We start from the raw sequence: 21,267 nt of genomic DNA on the forward strand, positions 1-21,267 counted from the left end.
AATAACTGAAAATGTTTGGAATACTCTATATTACTCAAAGTAGAATGGGGTTCTTTTCTGTAGAAAGCTTCCGTCCCTTTAAGATGCTAATGTGCTTTGTGAATTGTCCATAGGGGCATAAAGCACATCATTTCCCAAATTGACATGACTTTAAAAGCTGCCCCCCTCCCCAAGACTTGGGTTCCGTGGAATACTCTTTGAGAAACACAGATCTCGATTTAATAACGTCTTTGCTGTTTGAAAGTAGTAACTAATTTACCCTCTATCTTCTTTTTTCTCTAGCCTGAACATACCAACCTTACAAGATTTTCCTTCAGAGATCTATTTTCTACCCCTTGAATCATTCTTCCACCGGCCTGCCCCACCCCTTATTTTTTTTCCACCTTCTCTTTGAACTCTGGTAAGCAACTCCAGAGCTCCAACAAGGATCTCCTTCACGCAGTATGGGGTGAAAAAGGCTTAGCACATCCTACTCCCTTTAATGCAGCTCCAGATTATACTGGAGTTTTGCCTGGTCACCCCACTTTATCTGCAAGTGCAAGCTGAGGTCTCTCTCCAGATAATTCACATCCATAATTTTATTTGTTCCAAAGTTATTTAGAAGTTTCTGGAATAGGTACAAAAAAAATTCTCAACACTGTGGAGGCAGAGAGAAGGGGAAGAAAGGAAATGCTCACATCTGGCAGCATCCACACTCCCAGCTCACATATACCCCTCTCAGGATGAACTGTTTAGAAAAAGGCTTATAAAACCACAGCAGAGTATAGACAACAATGTTCTCCACAGCCCAAAGGACAGTAAGAAAAAATAAAAATAAAAATAAAAAAGTACATATGTTTTCTTCTTTATTAGGAACAATCCTTAGTCTAAGACTCATTACCTTGCACCTAACTTGCTCTAGCAGGCTCCCCAGTCTGCTTTGCTAATTCCCATCTCTTACCCTAGAACTAAATTTAAATGCATGTCAAACACTACTTCCACTATGAGTAGAGGAGGGCCTCTACTCAAGCACACATTTCACCTTCCCCACAATCCTAAGAGATAGGTACTGTTATTATCCCCATTATATGAATGAGAAAACTGAAAAACAAAGAGCTAAACTCCCCAAGATCACACAACTAGAAAGTGGGGGAGCCAGGATTTGAAACCTGTGCCCTCTGGTTCCAGGGTCAATGCTTGCCTGGCTGCCATGGCTCTCTATGCCCTAGCCCCACCCAACTGTTCAAAAGTAGCTTCCCACTGTCCCAGCACACCAGTACCCACCATGCTTCCTCCCAACCTCCCCAACTTCCATTCTCTTCTCTATCTTCCCAGGATTTGTTCATATGCCACAATGTCTAAGATCTTGCTGACCACTCTTTTTTTAAGATTTAATATATTTATATGAGAGAGACAGAGTGTGCACATGAGCATGTACAAGTGGAGGGGGGGCAGATGAGGGTGAGAGAGAATCCCAAGCAGACTCCCTATTGAGTGTGGAGCCCAATGCCAGGCTCCACCTCCCCACCCTGAGATCATGACCTGAATCGAAATCAAGAGTCAGAGGCTTAACCGACTGATCCACCTAGGCGCCCCCTTTCTGACCATTCTAGGCACCATTGAACTTTCCTGTGAATGCTCCTAACATGTGGCCTATCTCACACAGCTTTGGGCTAAAGGACTTTATGGCTTATATTTTTCACCAATGGTTGCTGTATCTCAACTAGATTAGAAACTCCTTAAGGTTTCAAAGTAGCTGTTCACAGGGTGAATAAATAAATGGACGTCTTTCTACTACTACCCAGTGTGGCCCTTATTGGGCAGAATCCTTTTATTGCTACCCAATATGTCTCTGGTACCAAGGCTGCCTCCAAAATTTTCTCCCACGCTCCTTTCCTCTCAAGCATAAGCCTCCATTTTATTGTCTCTTGGGCTGGCCCACAAATTGAAATAGAACATGATGCTTAATTTTACATCAACCAGTTAAGCTGCTTTAAACACTTCAATATTCCCCCAAATGTAGTTAAATATATGAACTTGCACTTAGAGTTGTCAACAACGCATTGACAATTTGTTTTATAGTTGCATGTTAATCTACAATCTGTTTAATGCAATCCAATACATTATTCAGGATAGTGATATATAAATTTAAGTCTTAGAGCATGAAATATCATTTAGGATTAAGGCTCTAATCTCTTAACAGAGATGTTCGCTCACAAAGGCAAGCAGCAAAGAAGAGTCCCTGCATATAAAAGGCATCATCATTGTTTCCTGCACCAAGGAAACCAGCTATAGGGCATGCCCCTCATGGAGGGCAGGAAAAAAAGGGAGACAAAAGTAACCTTCCTTTCTGCCCCCAAGTGAAGACTCTCACTAAATCAGCCTCACAAAGTAGTTAAAATTTACTGACCCAAAGCACTGCTGCTAACTACCTCTTCTTCCTTCCCAAAGTCCTCAGGTAAGAGAACAATAGTGGGGACTTACTCATGTAACGCAACCGTATGAAGTAGGTACTCTTATTATTCCCACGGTATCAGTGAAGAAACTGATGCAGAGCCAGGAGGGGACACTGCTGAGCCAGGCAGGCTGGTGGCAGAATCTGGTTTCTTCACCACTCTTTACTCCGCTAATTACCCCACGCAAAACATTAGTCATCAGGCTAACTTCCAAGCCCAAGACCAGAGACCACTACAAGTTCCTTGTGATAAAATAATTGTTCAATAAACACAGTGAGCAATTAAAGAAAATGACGAAAACCATAAGTATAAGATACTCACTGTCCTCAAAAAGTTCACAGCAGAAGAAATGAGGCAGATACTCAAGAAGAGATCAGCTGCTGCTGATCATTGGTCATTAAAATGCCAAAAGAGGGATCACCAGAGAGGTCCCAGGAGGAGAGCTGTTGACTCGGAGGGGGCCAGGATGGAGACAGACTAAGGGATGAGGGAGGAGAAGGGACCCCGGCTCCTCACCACATTTGGACCAAGCACCCCCATTCGAGCCCCATAGAAAAAGCTAGCCTAAGAGTTGGCTACAAAATGTCACTTATCCATATGTGAAACGCCCCACCAACAAACAAAGATGCTGCAAGACACATCCCTTTCAGGCAGGGAACCCAACCACAGCCTGCTCCCTACACACAGCATACACAGACATTTCCTCTGAAACCATATACTGGTCACTCTGATGGGGTACATCTTTCCACAGAGCCCAGCCCTGGCAGGAGCTCTCTTCCACTGTGACTAACACCAACATAAGGACACCATCTCGGATGTTCTGTGCCTGTCCTGCCTGAAAACCCACAGACACACCCTGACTCCAGCATGGCTGGATGCCCTCGGGGACCTCAGAGACACAGGCAGATGGTCTGCACGCAGTCAAACGAGCAAGAGGCTGGCCTAGCAAGGTACCTGCCAAGCGAACCAGCAATCCCACTGGGGGGGTCACCCTCCAAGAACTGCCCCCATTACAACCTTTATCAACTTCGTGCTTCCCTTTTTGGAAGTGATATGTATTTCAGAAACATCAAAATGCTTAGAAAAGTTTGGTGATAAAATGAATAGGCTGTTTGCTCTCCATATTGATATACCTGATTTCAGACTGTCAAAGTGCTTTTAGTTTTAATAGGAAATGTATAAAGTTAGCTTTGCTGGTTTGGACAACCACAAAAAAGATTTATCGGTTGCATGTACCCGCTGAAGTGCCAAGGTTTCAAAGTTAAAATTGGTGTTAGCCAACTTCTATTATTATTGTTAACACATAACTTTTCAGAGAGTTCTCCTTGCCTCTGTGAGGAGAAGTTTTTGGAAACCCAGTCCACTTGCCAGAAATGTTTGTTACTTTAATGCAACAATTCAAAAGAAGTCCATGAAAACTAGAGCAAAGTTAATTTTACCGTTTAGTTTCTAAAACAGGAAAAGTGTCCGGTGTTCACATCTGTGCCCTGCACAAGGTTTGGCTTTACTTCCTGTGCTCAACTTACTCCAAGACAAGTAGTTACTAGCACATCTTCATGCCAGTACATCTTTCAGTGAAAGAAAAAAGAGAAAGAAACGAAGGGCAGGGGAGGGAAAGGGACAAAAGCCAAACAATGAAAGAGTCCAGGTATTACGGAAAATGCAGATGATTCAGAATTTCCCAATTACAGAGCTGAAAGCTAAATCTGGTAGCCTCTACCTTCCCATTTGTCTTGAAGTTCCATGAGTAAAACTCTATTTGGCAAATTTTAATGTACTCCCAAGTGAGAACGGTTGGTGGTTCCAGTTCAGCTCCCATGAACTGATTAGAATGACTAGCATGACCTCCGGAACCTCCGGGACAACCCCATAAAAATGCGGTATCTCCACGGTACAATAAGGTTCCTAGAGGTGAAAAATCTGCCTATAGTCATAGAGCTAATAAGTGATAGAGCCAAGAATTGAACCCTTCACCACCTCTTGCCGAAGCAATCTAATCCCAAATCACAATTGCTCCATACCTAAGAGGGCAATCTTTCAACGCAAGATCTGCTTCCCAGCTCCACCTTAGCTGTGTCCCTTAGCCAAAGAAAGAGGACACATTCAGACAATGTCTTATCACAAAGGGTGGTCACTGACTTCTGGTGTGACTTGCAGCCTTAGGAAGCAAAGTCCCTACAAAAGCCAGCCTGGGGACTTTGCTAAGCAAATCCAGGACAACTACAATTGGCTTAGCAGACACAGAGAAGGCTCAGTCAGAGAAGTATGGACAAAAGGGTATATTCAGCAGATACCAAAAATTCAGAAAGGAATGCTAATGGCATTTTTTACAATGGTGTTTACGTTTTAAGCTTGATGTTCTGTGAAGCTGATGCACAAACATAGGGTATTGGGCTCAAGTTGCAAGGAGTACATTCTCAAACATAAGCATAAAATACTTCGAGTTATGAAATAAAACTAGGCTTTCAAAGATTAGCAATGAGTTCGCCATAAGATGAAATTAAGTCTAAACGGCCCAGTGGTAAAGTGTATGTGCCCGTGCTGGTGTGTGTTTCTCCCGGTGCTAGCCCGTGTGAGGGGAACCCACGGACACTCTGAGAATGCCTCCACAATTCTATTTTTATCATTACATTACCTTGTACACAACTGGGTATTTACACCGTCACCTTCCAATTCTCCTACACTCTCCACTTTTTCTTCAGCAAAGGGGCAAATTTAATTAATTTTAATTTAGATTTAATTTAGATTCCTCTTCTGTAAGACCTGACGAGACCTCTAGTGAGGCAAGAGGGAAAGAGAAACTGCAAACTTCAACTTTTCCCTCAAGAAAGCAGACTCTCACCCATCACCCTCAAGTGACAATTAGCAGTTTCTGCAGCACATTATATGAGCAGAACTAATAAGGCAAAGGAATCGAGGGCAGGCTTTTCCCTTCACAATCCTGTCTGAAGCTTAAAAGAAAGTCTGAAAACTAATGAATTCTGCATTCATGTCAGCTCAGTAGAGAGCAAAGTCTTTTATCTTCACCTGGAATAGGAATGAAAGAAGAAAAGCCCAACAGTTCATCCACTTCCCCTAAAACATACTCTGCTTCAGTCCTTTTCTTGGCTAAGAGAGTCTGGAGTCCACTGAAGCTGGAACAGGTCTTAGCAATTGGCTAATGTGACCCACCTTATTTAAAAGGGAGCAAATGTGAGCTCAGAGAAGTGAAGCACCTTGCCCAGAGTTACAAAGCCAGTCTTCAGATCCAACATCCCGGGCCTTGAGATGCCACTACGCTAGCAGAAGAGGCTTCACTCCAAATCTTAAGAATGTTTACCCAAATTTTTCCTCCGAGTGTCTATGAAATTCCAAATCAACATATGAAATATGCGTAAACTAAAGAGAGGCATTAATGGGCTCAAAGGGAAGTGATCAAAGGGGACCCCATTTCCACAGAATGCCTCCTGAACCAATACAAGGAACACATTTACACATCTATACGCAAATACATGCCCCTACAATGCGTGCCTATAAGACCCAGATATAGCATCTCCCATGGATTCCCTAAAAGGAACTCACCAGAATAGTCTGCAAAAGAGCTGACTGCACATTCTATGAGCAAGAAAGTCCTAGGCCCAAAGATCAAAACAGAGTATAAGCAGCTCAAAACCCAAGAGGAAAGGCTTAATGCTTCACAGAACTACTCACAGACAAGTTTAAAGAAGAAGCAGGTTATCAGACAAAATAGTTCTGCAGGGCACTGTGATGTAGTAAGGAAAACAGCTAGTTCCTAACTAAGTTTATCTGCTCTGACAGCTTCTGTCTTGGCCTGGCAGAGGTTGAGTGTCTACACAATGAACATAAAGATAACCTACGATGGCTACACATCCCCATCCATTTGCCAAAGGTCACTAAGGATTGAGCATTTTGCTTCAGTGCCTCCACTAATCCACAGACATGCCAATCTGCTTACTGTTACACAACATCAGGAGGTTCGGATTTTACTTATCGAGGGATGTCGGGCTCGCTTTGTCAGAACTTGGTGACTATTAGCACAAGGCTGAGTGACCATGGCTGCAATGAATTTTTTAAAAAACTATTTGGTTTTAGGATGCCCAGGAAAGAGGATGTGACTAAACAAGATGGCGGGAAATACTGTTGGACAACATTCCACTCTGAGAACATAAAAGCCGAACAGTGGAGCATTGAGAAATTAAATTCATGGCCTGGAAAACAAGCCAAGATTAAAAAATGCCATGTTGATACAGTAGGTGCCCTTGAGAATGGGGGGGAAGATGTCAAAAACTGGATTGATTGCATTTTCATAGCAATGTTGTGTGATGGAGGTGGGGAAGGGTCAAGTGTATCTATACCCTTTAGTGCTTTGGGGGCACATACCATATCTTTCATCAAAACCCTATACAATGTAAAAATCCGCCATCATACCGCTCAAAATTTTCAGTCACCAGGGTCAACCAAAGACCCTTCCCACAGAAGGCTAAGTAAGATTAGCTGGGTCCTCTGCCTTCGGCTGGGGCCACCAGAAGGTGCTGTTAGCAGCAACACGACCCTCAGCTGATGGACAATTTGGAAGGACAAAGGTTACTATGTTCCCCACCTCTTGTGCAGCTTTCAAATCTCCTTCTATCCATGTCTAAACCAACATCCTTCCCAGTCCTCACAGATCCTAACAGGAGTTCATATTTTTCCTTGAATGTCCAAAAAATAGGCATACATGAAATGACCTTGCTGTGAGAGGCCCCAAGACTTCCTGTAGACAAACTTCTAACTCATCCTAATAAAACTGAAATTGGGAGAAAATCCTGAGTGGAAGAATACCCAAGGGCTCATAACAGTCTACACAGTCTTTAGGGGTGATCACTAACCTCACTCATGATCCCTTAGGACAACATTTTCTACCCAGACTCGAGCTGGAAGGCAGATTTGTTCATGAGCCCAGCTTTAGGAGCTTGCTTGTGCTTACAGGTATGTCCCATCTTCTGCCACAGAGCAACATTTGGGTCAGTGGCACATACAGCACAGAAACTCATTGTGAAAATACCCACAGCAAGGGAGAGGGAAAACATGGGGCTTTCTAGGGATGAGGAGGATTACGTCAAGAGAGAAAAAGATGGAGAAGATAAGGTAGAAAACAGCGAAGAGAACTTTTAGGGCTGAGTGGCTACTTTTTTCTCTTTTTACAACAGTGTAAAAAAGACACAAAGAAGCTGTCCTGTCCTGAGGAGGGAGAGCTGCCCTTTGATGCTGAAAAAACCATCTATAATGCTGATGAGAGTTCTCTCTGGCCCTGTCGGCCCACCATGGGGGCTCATCCTCTGACCGCATTCTCACCTCTGGGGTGACTCTTGTTTAGTCATAGGACTGCAGGAAGAAGGTTCATCTGAGGGTCAGCAAGATGGTAGCCCTCACACCCACAGGAAACTCGAGTCTTTCAGTCAGGAGAGGACTCTCCTTCCTTTTCTTTTAAGGAGTTGAAAAACAAATCCAAATCTGTTCTCTCTTTTGTCTTCAAAAGTGCCAGTATCTTTCTTGCTCTTTGGATGGGGGACAGAGAGTGACGGTGACCTGTTCCCAAAGTCACAGTCAAGATTAGAACCCAGGCCCCAACTCCCAATCCAGGAGGCTAAACTGTTCCACTTTGGTGTCTCCCAGTCTCACCATGAAGGTGAGGGGAAGTCAATAATTTTGGGGGGAGAGACATAAAAAAACAGTTGGGTTAGACGGGACCAAAGCCTTCCTTCCGAAGAAGCCAACTATCACGCTATAGTCCAGTTCACTAGAAGGTCTGCAGCTTTCAACCGCCCAGAACTTCTATTCTTCATCTGTAAAATGGGGACGTGTCCAGCCCCCAAATGAGACACAGCATCAGGGAGTACCTAGCTCCACCCCTAACACGTGGTCAGCACCAAATGAATCTTAGTTACCTGCTCCTTCCCTAGAGCAAATACTTTCTAACATGCACAAAAAATGAAACCACCTTCTTTCTTAATTGTCAGATTTGCTGTGAGATAACTGGCAGCTCCCTTTGATTTCAGGATTGCTCTGGATGTTTTGCACAGGGAGGCTCCAAAGTCTTCGTTGGGCTTGATGGCCAGATAATGAGACTTGTCTTTCTGCTCACATCCCCAAGTAGACCAGGATAGAGATCCACATGGTCATATATTTACATATGTGGAGCAGAAAATCTCAATGCAAATAATAAACTTCCTGTAAGAACCCCCTGCCCAGTCTCTACTTAGACCAAATACAACACAGACTGGACTATTTTTCCTGAGGTTTCTTTTCTTTGAGTCTCAGGCAAATAACTGCTCTACCTACCAACCTGAGTTATAAGGGAATGCACAGCAACCTGGCAAGAGGTGATATGGTAAAGCAGGAAGCGTCAAGTGTCAGGGACTTGGAGAGAGCCCTGATTAAAATCCCAGCTCTGCCCCTTACTGTGATGGAGGGGCAAATTCGCAAACGCCTGGCCTCATGTCCCTCATCTGTTCAATAAGGAGAATACCTGCCTAATGGGATGGTTGTGAAGATTGAGTTAATATACATCCTGATATAATACTTATGTGAAAAACCAAGTATCACAGTCAATATCAGCAGGCTCCTTGCTATATCCCTAAACCACAGTAGCTGGGCCACCCAGGGGGACGTCAAGCTCCCTTTCTAAGAAGTCTAACATTTGGATAGACACCCTATCTCCAGACAAACAGAATCTCTAAGCCCAGGACTTACCTTCATTTTCCTGGCTCTCCTGGCTTGGTGGGGAGAATGGCAGCAGAAAGGGGTGGGGTCAGAGAAAGATAAATAGATTCAGAGAGACTTAGACTGGATACCTTGGTCCCTCTTCAAGTCTGATTCCCACTTGTTGTGAGACCCAGCCATATCTCTGATCTTGGGTTCCACAAGATAATTCAGCATCTTTATAAATCCTCCATTTATGCTCTGCTACTTTAAATTGGTTATTGGTTATTGGTTATATGCAATCCAGAGTCTAGGCCAAGACACAAGTCCAGAGCCCAAGCTTATATAGGCATCACAAAATATTCTTGTGTCCACCTCCTTTCACCTGCCTTCCCTGTCAAGTCAGCAAACACAGTGGGACGGCTGTGAACCATTAGACTCAGTCAACTCTTTCTTCAAGAGCATGCCTCTCCTCCTCCTGCCACTTCCCAGTCATCTCAGCCTCTTTTTCCAACGAGTCTTACCCACCCTCCCTCTCTCTCTCTCTCTTTCTCTCTCACACACACACCCCACTTCCATCTTGCCTAATTATGCAAGGAGCCAACAGCAACTTGCTGGCATTAGAAGTACAAATTGGCACATCCCTTGTACCCAGTCCCCAGGCTGTGTGAGCCCTCCTGGTCTCCTTCACGGAGCTGGAAACCACCCATAACGGCCTCCAACACAGCCAAAGACCTTAGCAACAATAGAGCATTTAAGTCTTTAGGTTCTTTATTAAAAAAAAAAAAAAAAAACTGAACATGGCTACAAGCATTCCAGCTCAAAGTTGTACTTGGTACAGCCTGCCTCAGGACGCATTTCTACGACTTGTTGCAGCTCGTGAAGTTGAATGAGAAGAGGAGACAGAAAAGACAGCCTCAGAAAAGCCTGACAAAGAGGACTGGGTAGATTCTAGGGGAAAGAGGCACTGGGCAAACATCATCCCCCTAATCTGCATGATGACTGCCGGCCAAGTTTGCTCTCAGAGCTGTGAGAAGGACCAATTAATTTATCAATCTGCACCTCTTTCTGCCATAACATATTTCCCTCTTGCCAACAAAAAATGTGTCCATTATCAGGCAGGTCCCTGTCCTCCTAAGCAGCCCATGTGGCTGTATAATTACACTTCTTTCCTTGACAACTTGCATGATTGTTTTCCTAACAGTATATTACTTCGTTAGTACTTTCCAATATACGTTATTTTTAAACTGTCACTTTTGCCCAACTCATCCCAATTCACACTCGTCTGTTTATCATAACAATCATTAATAACTGTCAGTCCACGCCATCATTGTAACGAACTCACTCCCTCATTAGCATGTTCTAGCATTTGTTCCATAGAGGGGGCTGATTATTTTTTACAACAGGCCAAGCCAATTACTTTAGTGAAATGGAATCACATTAATCAAAACTTAACAAGGTGGCAAATTTAAAGATATCAGATTGCAAAAGACAGCATAACTAATATGTCAGTGTCAGGGGGAGCGTGTAGGTACGCAGCAGCTGTACTAAATATATCTCTTCACAGAGGCCACAGGAATTTTGACGTTTCATATGATCTGACAACTACCAAAGTGATATTATAGGAGGCGAGAGCCCGGTCGGTGCTGTACGGCTCACGATGACTTTTGTAGATTCTGGCAAGGGCAGTGTGAGCAGGGTGGGAGGCAGGAGAGGGGCAAGGAAAATGGTGGCCATGCCTATCCAGGCTGGCAGACGGCAGTGGATCATGTCTCTCTGTGCCAAGGCATTTTCTTTTACACTTTAAATGATGATAGTCATCCATCACCGTCTGACAACTGCATCAAAACCAGCTGCAAAACATGCAAAGCCCAGCAGTCTAAAATATGCTGACACAACCAAGAGAAAAACAGATAAAAAAAATACATATATATTTATTTATATATTCCATAGGAAAAGGAAGCAGAGGAGGGGGAGGAGGTGAAAAAGGAATGGGGGTGGGGTGACTGCCAAGCCTTCAGGAGCAGAGTAAAGAAAACACCAGGGCAGCAAAGGAAGAAAAATGAAAGGGGGGAGCCAAAGAAAAGAATGAAAAGGAGACAGAGAGAGAGACAAAGAAAAAGGGCAAGTGATGAATGAGAAAGCGGGGAGGCAGGGAAGAAAGAAGAGAGAATGAACACAAGTCGCTGTCAGTATCTCTCGGGGAGGAAGACAATGTGGAGGTCGAGGCGCTCTTACAGGGAGTGGATTCTGCCCCAGCAAGACTTCCCCAGCTCAGGCTCAGCAGGTGCACCATCCAGTGCCTAGCCCACCTTTCTTCCCCTCCCCGACCCTGGCCGTGGTGCCAGGCTCTCGGGCCTGCTCCCACCCCCTCAGTCAAGCTCTGCTCCAGTCAGCCCGCCAGCCCATGGGCTCTGAGGCACCCAGGGGATCAAGTCTAACTCTCCAGTAAGGCACACTTGGGCACCTCCACCACCAGGCTGCTCCCAGCTGCTTAGACCGGCCCCTCACCACAACCCACCATCCTCTCTGGGCTCTTCTACCACGCAGAAGGTGGTTCCAATCTCTGCCCTGACATTCACTGGCTGGGTGACCTTGAGTTATTTGACCTCTGTAAGCTCCCACTTCCTCATCTATAACAATGGAGATGATATTACAGCTCAAGATTTATCTTTTACAGTCAAATAAAAAATACATAAAAAGCACCTAGAAAGATGTTTGACGCGTAAGTGGGCCCCGTTGTTAGAGTGGTCCTGGGGGTAGAGACTGTATGTTTATCCATCTTATAGTCAGTACCAAGCAAGCGAGCCCTGAAATTCTGTGGAAATGAGCTGGAGTAGCGCCCTTCCTCATAGTACTCATTTATGGGGTTTATGTTCTTATCCCAGGATCTCTCCTGCCATTTATTTAATAAACTAGGAAATTTGGTTAGCCACATGCAGAAGACAGAAGATGGCCAACATGATTTGTGGGCCTTTCCAGGTGAGCTAGATTGTAAAGGCACCATGGTCCAGTGTGGAATATCTGGAGGCTTCCTTGCCTGGCCCCACAACCCAACTGGCCTAACCACCTTGCTGTTATTATATGTAATGAAGCTTGTTTATTTACTTACTTATTCTTAGGAAGCCCAGAACCAGGTACACCAGGCTGGCAAAGGCCCCATTTTATAATGTGATTAGATTCAGTTATATCACACAGTTCATGAAATTGTGCTATGATTCATTTTTACAACTTAAATAGTTATTTGGTTGGGTTGCCAGGTTGAACGTGATGAATGTGTATGATAAAACAGAACAAAGAGAGGGGCCAGTGTCTGTAAACTGAAACAGTCAGTGTATTAACCCTTTCCCTCCTTAATTGTGATGCCTTCCTGGGGGCAGCTGCCCGATGGTCACCCTCCTTCAGACCTCATGTCCAGGGTCAGATCTGTACCAACGCCAGAGGTGACAATTTAATCTCCCAGCAAGGAAAAAGCTTTCTCCAGAAGTTCACCATCTATTCCATCCTAATTCCTGGGTCAGCATAAGAGGAGAAGCCACAAGTGTTCATGGGTCCTACTTCAAAACCCAATCGTCTCCCAGATCCCCAACTTATACTCCAGTCCTAAAGCCTACATGTCAAACATTTAACTTATGTCCAAGTCAACCAACATTCATGGCAATTCTGGTGAGATAGGAGCATGCCACCTAATTACCCACAAGCTATAAGAAAAATAAAACTGGACTAAGAAAACAAACACTGTAGTGTAAAATTCAGTTGAAATAACAACTTAGGAGGGAAAAAAACAGAACTTGCATCCCTCATATCAGTGTCCTTCATGTTGCCTAACGGATTATTTTAGATTGCACCCGGGCACCTATCTAGATAAAGATATCCTAAAGTAGACTCTTGGAGCCAATCATCACTTTGTAAATTATCATTTTTTAAAGGCAACTGGATTATTTTAATGAAGCACATAATTTTAATATTGAAAGAGGTCTCACCAATTAATTCTCTCCCTGACCCACTGTTAGTCGTTCTCAGAAAAGAAACCTGAGTGTGGCAGATGTTCCAAAGATGGCTACAACATCTCTCCCACCCAACATGCTCTTCTAGAATGTGATCTTGCTATTTCCTTATCATGTGGTAGACGAATCCCCCTTGCCTTGGATCTGGGCAGGCTCATGTTGCTTTCACAGATAAAGTGCATGGAAGTTACACCATGGGACCCAGCTTCCACCGCAGCACTGGAATACTGACGCTTGGAGCCCTGAGCTGCCATGTAAAAAATCCAACAAATACCCCCTGAGGAGGCCACACCACAAGGAAGCTAAGCCGCATGAAGAGGCCACATACAGGGCTCCATTCAGCAGTTCCAGTTGCCAAGTCATCCCAGCCCAGATGCCAGACGTGTCTGAATGAGCTTTCAGATGGATGACTCCAGCCCCAGCACCAACTCACCCCAGCTTTTGACTCTTTCCAATGGAAGCTCCAAGCTTGTGGACTAAAGACAACCCATTCCACTCTCAATTCCTAATACATGGACTCCATGAACGCATAATAAAATGGTTGTTTCAAGCCTCTAGGTTTTGCGGTAACAGAGTGACAGCCAACAGGAAGACTTGGGAAACCAGGGAAACAAAAGCCAAGTCAAAACGAAACCCAGGTCTGCTGATTCTAGGTTTAGCGCCGTATCTCCTTTATCACTCTTCCCCTGTGACATTTGCATGATACAAGGTATACCCATGTGACACACACTGATTTACTGTAACAGTAAATAAGGCAGGAGCTGAGAAACATTTGGCCATAATCTCATCAGATGCTCAGGGAATAACCCAGAGGTTTCCACTCTCCTTGAAACTAGTCAAATCTCTCAAAAGACCAGACAACAGAAAACCTACATTCACCAGGAACAGCAAAATCTTTGTATCTAGGCATCCAAATAGAAAAAAATATATATATACCACCCAGCAGTCACTGACATTCACTGGCCCAGTGATTTGTTCCTAAGTATAAAATTCCCTGAAAAGCAATCACTGCCCCAAATGGAGGCCCTTATATCACATCTCCCACATATTCCATTTTACTCCAAGCTTGGGGAGTATCAACCATCCCCCAACCTGGTCTTCTGGCCATTTGGATCTGTGATTCAAGTCAGGATACTCGGGATGGATCTGGCAGGGAAATGTCTAGGCTCAGCAGATTTAGGATTTAAGCCTAAGATTCAAACAGATGAAGACAACTACATGATGTCTGAGTCTTATTCTTCTTTGCACATCTTCCCATGTGACCCTCCACGCGGTAGCACACTTTCAGATTTACCACTCTCTTCTCTTCCCCTTAATGACTCTGTTAAGAATGCCAAGTTTCTTTACCACTTTCTCAGTCAAGTGAACCCAATGTAATAGTCTTTCAAGAAGAGAGACACTTGGATCAGCTCCTCCTGGGTGGATGAAGAACATCATCCACCCCAAGCTTGGCACACCAGGAATTATGTATATGATCTACTTTCTCCCCAGATCTGCCACAACTTTTTTCTGGATCCAAAACGAAACCTCATGGTCTGACAAGAGATAGTTACCCTTTTTGGAGATCTATTTAAGTGTTACAAAGGCGCAGAAATTAAGTCACACTTAGCCATTTAATGAATTGTGTATTGAAAATAAAAACCAAAATTTTAACCTGTAAAATTAACTTTAAAATAAACTTAAAAACTTCAAGATAAACTTTAATAATTTTATGTACATATATGTGATATATCTGCATATGCACATATTAATACATCGTTTGCATGTTCAAAATTAAGAGCATCCTGGACCATCAGAGATGTAAAAATTTACCATATAAATAGTCATCTCCTATAGGACGTGCCTTCCCCAGGATATCAGAAAAGACTGATGGATTCTCCTATCATCTAATCCAAAATACAGAACTTCATATTTTTCTTTCTTTAACCTCCCAATGGTACACGGACCCCTTCTCCTTCCTTGGACAATTCACCTCCTCTTTCTTGAGCTCAAGTTTTTCATTTGTAACACACTCAGAGAGAGAAAGAGACTTGTCCAAGTTCACAATGCTTAGCAGGAACTTCAACTCAGGTCTCTCTCAATAGATTGTTCTTTTCACTTCTACCTCCTCCTTTAACTGAATGCTTGTGTCCTGCTGCCCCATGTCTTCCCTATTCCCACCCTTAGAATGGCTGCAGCACTGTAGGGCCCAAGGGAGGCTAAGCCTGGCAGAAGAATGGGCTGCCTTTGCAAATCAGCACAAATGGCCTAGGCCCCAAAGTGAGACTCTCACTCAGACTCTCAAATACCCAAGTGGCAAGGGAAAAAGACAAAAATATCGCCGCCAAAAGGTTTCAAACAAAACAACAAAACTTCCCTTTAAACTCAACACAGAAAGTCACTTGAGGACAGAGCGTGTAGGTCCCTAACGTTCTCACCTTGCACCAGACTTTCCCCCAGCCTGACCCCTGTGCTAACAGAGAAGCTGCAGATGTGCGAGGGGCCTCTAATTTATTTCCCTCCCTGATTTATTTTCCCCCTGCACATCACTTTGGTATGACAACAATGCTTAATTCGATTACACGTGATATATAAAATCATTGCAGCTGTTCAGAAATATTCACAAGAGCATTTCAGATCCACACTCAGACACAGATGCGCGCGCACACACACACACACACACACACACACACACACAGACTTTGTGAATATCTTGTTAAAAATCACACAGGGAGAGGAGAAAACAAAAAGCTCTTCTTCCTACTCATTAGGCATTTTCAGTGGTCCTTGCCCACATGCTTTGTCCATAGGTACAGAATTAAAAGCACCTCCTCAAAAAAAAAATTCAGAGGAGGTCTAATGTGGGGGAGCAGTGGATAGACTTTTGGGGTGCAATGGTGGCAATGCAACAGAAAAATGAGTGTATGTATCATTTAATTTTAAGAGGCTGCTGTGAAACCGGGTGCATTTAATTCCCTTTTAAACGCCACGTGAAAGTTTCTCTCCCGCCTGCTCACTCTGTGGGCTACATACCGTGCCTAAGATTAATCCCTCAGGAGTTTTTTATTTCCTATTCTGCCTATCTTTCATCTTCACCCCAGACTAAGCAGATGGATGTGAATTCAAAGTTTTCTGATCTTTAGCACAAGTTATGGAGGGTTATCTTTGGCTGTATATCTTTCCACTGGCAGTGCTCCCTTGGTGATGAAGGATTAACCACCCCAGCTGTCTCTTCCCAGAATGATGCAGTGCCGTGCTCCTCAACACGACAGCATCACTTAATCTTAATGTCCGCTCTGCGAGCGCAGCCGCGCAGGACAAAGCCAATCAACATCAGATGCCACCAAGATGGACCTACTGCTTGGCCCTGGAGTCTCTCACCCTCTCACTCCTATTAATCAACATCATCCAACCCAATCCCAGAGTTCACTTCTCTCAAACCACAGTTAAACCAAGCTGGGGTCCATGTGAACCATGTGAAGCACGTGGTGGGAGGAGGGGTGGTGGGCGACAATCCCTCACGTCAGGAGCACAGCACACCAAGCCTCCTCGCTGACTGAGAAGCCCTTCCATCCGCCCACCTCCTCCCCGAGGTCAGCATCCATTCTGGAGCACTCGGCCCCTCTTCACATACTGAAATCCACCTGTATGGTGTAATAGAGACTATCTTGAATGAAACCTACCTGTCTTCCAGAGACCCCACAAGATCTGAAGAGACATATGCGCCCATTCATGATTGAATTCCATCAGCTTCCGTTGATCCCCAGTCCCCACCCTTACCAGCAGCTTACACGTGCAAAACGGGGCCTAACACTCTACTTCTTTTTGTACAAAAACACTTAGTCTCACAACAGATGGCACAAATGGAAAGCCTGACCCGACGAAAAATAAATGCCCTGCTTGTGTGACTGATACACCCATGAATACATTTAATCCTATTAAGTGTTCTACCCTCCCTCCTTCTCCTTTTTTAAGTTTATGTATCACAGGTGGGGAAAGCAAAATGGTACTCTTGGTTTTTTTTCTAGCTCCAAGCAATTATAGTAATGTACCTCCCTTTTCCTTCTTAAGGAAGGGAACAACAAAAGTCAGCCCAGATCTCAAAGGCAAACGTAATAAAACAGTAAATTATTGCTAGAGTTTACTAAACAAATGCAACCTAGTTAAATTTGGAAAAATCTTCACTTTTGCTTACATTTGCAATTTTACTGCTGAACTACTGGTATTTCTTACTTATGCAACATTAAAATGTATAAGAAATCCTCTTGTGTGCTATATCCAGCATCTACTCTTGATTTATAATACCCAATTTAGGGGGGAAAAAACACAACTAAACCTGATTTAAATCACAGATTACTCTGTAAAACACAAGCAAGGAACTATTCCAAATCCTAAATGTAATTTAAACATATTTATATTTTACAGTGATATATTTTCCCCATTCCTTGTCTTACGACTGTAAACTTTCTATAATTATATAAGCAATTTCCCTAAGGTCACAACATTGATCATAGTTATAAATTGCTAAAGTACAACAACACAGAGTGAACACTAAAATATATGCTGGACATCACAAACAGTTTCATCAAATCAGGAGTGGGGTGGGGGAAGAAGAGGGAAAGAAGAATGGAGATAGGGAAAGGGGAAAAAGAAACAAACAAATTTTCCGAGAAGTCATTATACAATGTCACATCCCTTCCTTAAAGCCATTTGGGACACAGGGTTTACAAATTGACCTGAGAAGAGCTTGGTTTAATTTTTGATGATATTCTTAACCCTTTGCCATTTGAGAAGGTCAGCTAGAGAAGCCACTCAGGAAAAGCACAAATAAGAACCAGGAAGGGAAAGCCTACGAGATTAAAACTGCCTTCTGCCATGAACAGTAGTTCTCAAACTGTATTCCTAGGAACGCTGGGATTCCATGCAGGCATTCTTGGGATGAAGCAGGAGAGAATCAGGCTTCTCCTTCATTCTTTAACCAGAACAACTTCTCTATGATCTGTTACCTCTCTTTGGGCTCAGTGGAAGAACTCTTACTTGGAAAAAGTTTTAAACAGTGTAAAAAGAAAGTAATTTGGAAGCTACCACTCCTGATACTGTCATAGTGAAGGATGAGATCCAAAAGAAGCTATTGGAGGGTCTCCAGTTGCCAGTGTGTCTGGTGTTTTAGGGTAACTTTTCTCTTAATGAAAAAGGATGCGGGTGCTTTCTGCACAGGATGCAAATGGGGTTGCTGTCAGGTGCCTCCAGTGCCCAGGGTTCCAGCCAGCCGGGCTGACTGGCTGGTCACCCCTGATGGTTAACAATGCCACACTCCTATTAGGAAGACAGCTGAGACCCAGAGGGGAAGGAGAAATCAGTGTGTGACAGGCACTGCCCAGCTCAATGTAAAATAAACTTAAAAAGGCCCATGTTCTCTGAAAGCTTGGGAATGCAGCAGTTCCAATTTTTCCTTCAAAACATTTTCCAAGTGAGGTTAAGCATCTCTACAGCTCAGGATCCTGCTTCAGCTCTCCGAGCAAACTACAGAGCTTTTAGTACAAGTTACACATGCTTTCCAGGACAATGGCCTTTGAGAGATGGACCTCCTGAAGCACATGCTGCTCCCCATATTCCTTTCATTTTGTACCCCTTCTCTGCACTCATTTCTGATGGGGCCTAACACTTTACTTCTTTTTGCACAAAAACACTTAGTTTCTTCCTCTCATCTTCCTCTCCCCGACATCTCCATTTTTCGACTTATTTCCTATCAATATTTCTACTTATTTCCCCCACATAAACGGTATCTGGTTTCCTGCAACATGACAACTTTCCCTAACCAGAGGGAATATGCATACTATTTCACGTTGCAGGCATGGACCAATCAGAACAGAAGCTGGCTACGAGGAGTGAACAGTTGCACTCAAAGATTGGCTGAGGCGATGTAAGTCTTGGCCCCAACATCAGAACACAGAGAAACTGTGCAGCCCGCCAGTTAACTGTTCCAGCTTCACAGAGTTCAAATCTCCCCTCTACCAGCTTCGTCCTGTACAACTTTACCTGATTTAACTCAGAACCCATCTCCTCTGTAAAATGGGCATCCTACCTGTGAGCAGGAAATGAGTCAATGCAAGTAAAATGAAAATGTAGCATCAGCACTCCATAGATGTGAGATAGTTATTTCTTCCCTTTCCGTCCTTAGTTTGTTGGCTGTTTTCCTATTTGTCATTTGGATGGCCTGAATGTTTTATGGGTCCCCAATCAACAAGCAGAACAACATAAAAGCCTTGCAGATTCTGGTCTTCGAAGACAGGGAGCTCTCCAGACCCTGGGTGGGTTGTGGGGGGGTAGGGGGGAAAGGGGTTAAATCTTGGAGCTGCTAAACCACAGATGATAAAGATTGTGCTGCTGGGTTATCACCCAGAGACCCACGAGGGCTGAGGGCTCTTACTGGATTATTTATCACTTCAACAGCTTTAAAAAAAAAAAAAAAAAAGACTATCAATTTTAAAAATTATACTTATCTTTTTGAAAATTATACATATCATTTTTATCAGAGCAAAGCTTAATACAATCCATGAAAAAATGAACACAAGGCCATTAAAATCACCCATAATCCTGCTGCCCACATTATGCTAATATAGCTAGTATTTTACTAAGAGCTTACAGTATGCCAGCATGGTGTGAAGTTTTTTATTATATCACCTATTTAATTCTTACAACTCTTTGATATAGATCATAAGTCTTAAAAGTAGCTAGGTCATTAGCTCAAGGTAACATGATCACACTGTTCCCAAGCAACAGCATCAGGATTTGAACCCAAGTCTGAATCCTAAGCTTCTATGCTCAACTCCACCTAAGATTCCCTCCAGGAATTCTAAGCCTAGAAAAAGGTAGACAGGTAGGTAGCTAGGTAGATGGGCAGACCCAAGAAACTCCCACTGAATTAAGTTTTACAAAGGATTAATCAATATAAATACTTATACCTAAAACGTATTTGGTTCAGGTACAAAATCTTCAATCCTCTGAGCCTTGAATTTCTCTAATAATAGTTTCAGTATGGGCAAGTTTAACCAATCTCACACACAAGGACTTTCCACATGGCCTCTCAAAAAATGAGTAAACACAGTGCAACACAAACCCACAACCACAACCCATGGGTTTCCCAGAAAGTAAGAAAGCAATGCAGACCAAACTTTAAAGAGAAATGGGGGGGGGGGGCATGAACTTGACAATACACAGGGGCAGTAGTGTCTGCACAAATATTTTAATCAGAAAGAACAGCTTGGGGCAACCTATTAAATGTCAAGAAGGGCCAATTCTTTTAATCCTTCAAATCAAATGCCTCTTGTTTCATCCATTCCTTTAACTGCAGAACCAGAAATGTTCCACTTGGGACCCATTCTTCATCTCTCCTTGTGGGTGCTGGTTGTGGCCTTCATTATGGACAAAAAGTAGGCCCACTGGGCATTTTTTTTAAGCCCAGAACCTTGAAATCTGTTCCTGCAGGGAGAGCGTATAGACAGACTCAAATCCCCCTGAAAACTGAACTGAAAAACTTTGAAAACAAAACGTCCAGCAATTGACAGACTCAAAAGGCATTAAATAGAGAGGAAGTGGGGAAACAAGGCCATAATCCAACATGAGAGGCCAGATCCAGTCCTCAGACACTGGGGCACAGTACCCCAGGACTCCAGTCTACCCTAGCCTGAGGCTGCTGGCTCTTAAGAAAGTTAAATAACCCTAACTGCTGGAAAAAAGCTCCAGAAAGAGAATGGAGGTCCAGCCTCTCATTTAACCAACTACTGAGTCTCATAACCCAAAACACAAAGGGTCATCAAAGCCTGTATCCCCAGTTCCCCATTTCTTGGGAAACACGCCAGAGTAGCCCCAATTCCTCAGGCACCCAGAGCAAAGCAAGCCCACAACTGCTCTCATTTCTCAAAAAAAGGTGGCAAGGAGTCTTAGCAACTCTTTGGAGATGGGTTTTCAATTTAATAAATTTCAACTATTTGGGACCATGGCCATTTTTGTCCTTCGTCTTCATCTTTTACCCTCTTCAGTAAGGTTTTATACTTTTCACAGAAGTCCTGCATTATTTCTTGCTAAATTAATCCATAGGCATTGTTGCTGTCATTAATTCTAAATGAGACCCGTTCTTCCTCCCCTTTTGCTATATGGATTTT

General features: G+C 43.5%; 1 protein-coding gene across 1 annotated transcript in view; it reads right to left on the bottom strand.

Moving 5' to 3' along the window:
- Window positions 1–21,267, bottom strand: part of LRMDA (leucine rich melanocyte differentiation associated) — a 1,122,731-nt gene that overhangs the window by 899,607 nt on the left and 201,857 nt on the right. The window lies entirely within an intron of this gene.

The sequence above is a fragment of the Eumetopias jubatus genome, unplaced genomic scaffold (genome assembly GCF_037043125.1).
Source record: "Eumetopias jubatus isolate StellerSeaLion01/CBP00866 unplaced genomic scaffold, mEumJub1_p1.0 scaffold_17, whole genome shotgun sequence".
In the NCBI taxonomy this organism is placed as follows: Eukaryota; Metazoa; Chordata; class Mammalia; order Carnivora; family Otariidae; genus Eumetopias; species Eumetopias jubatus.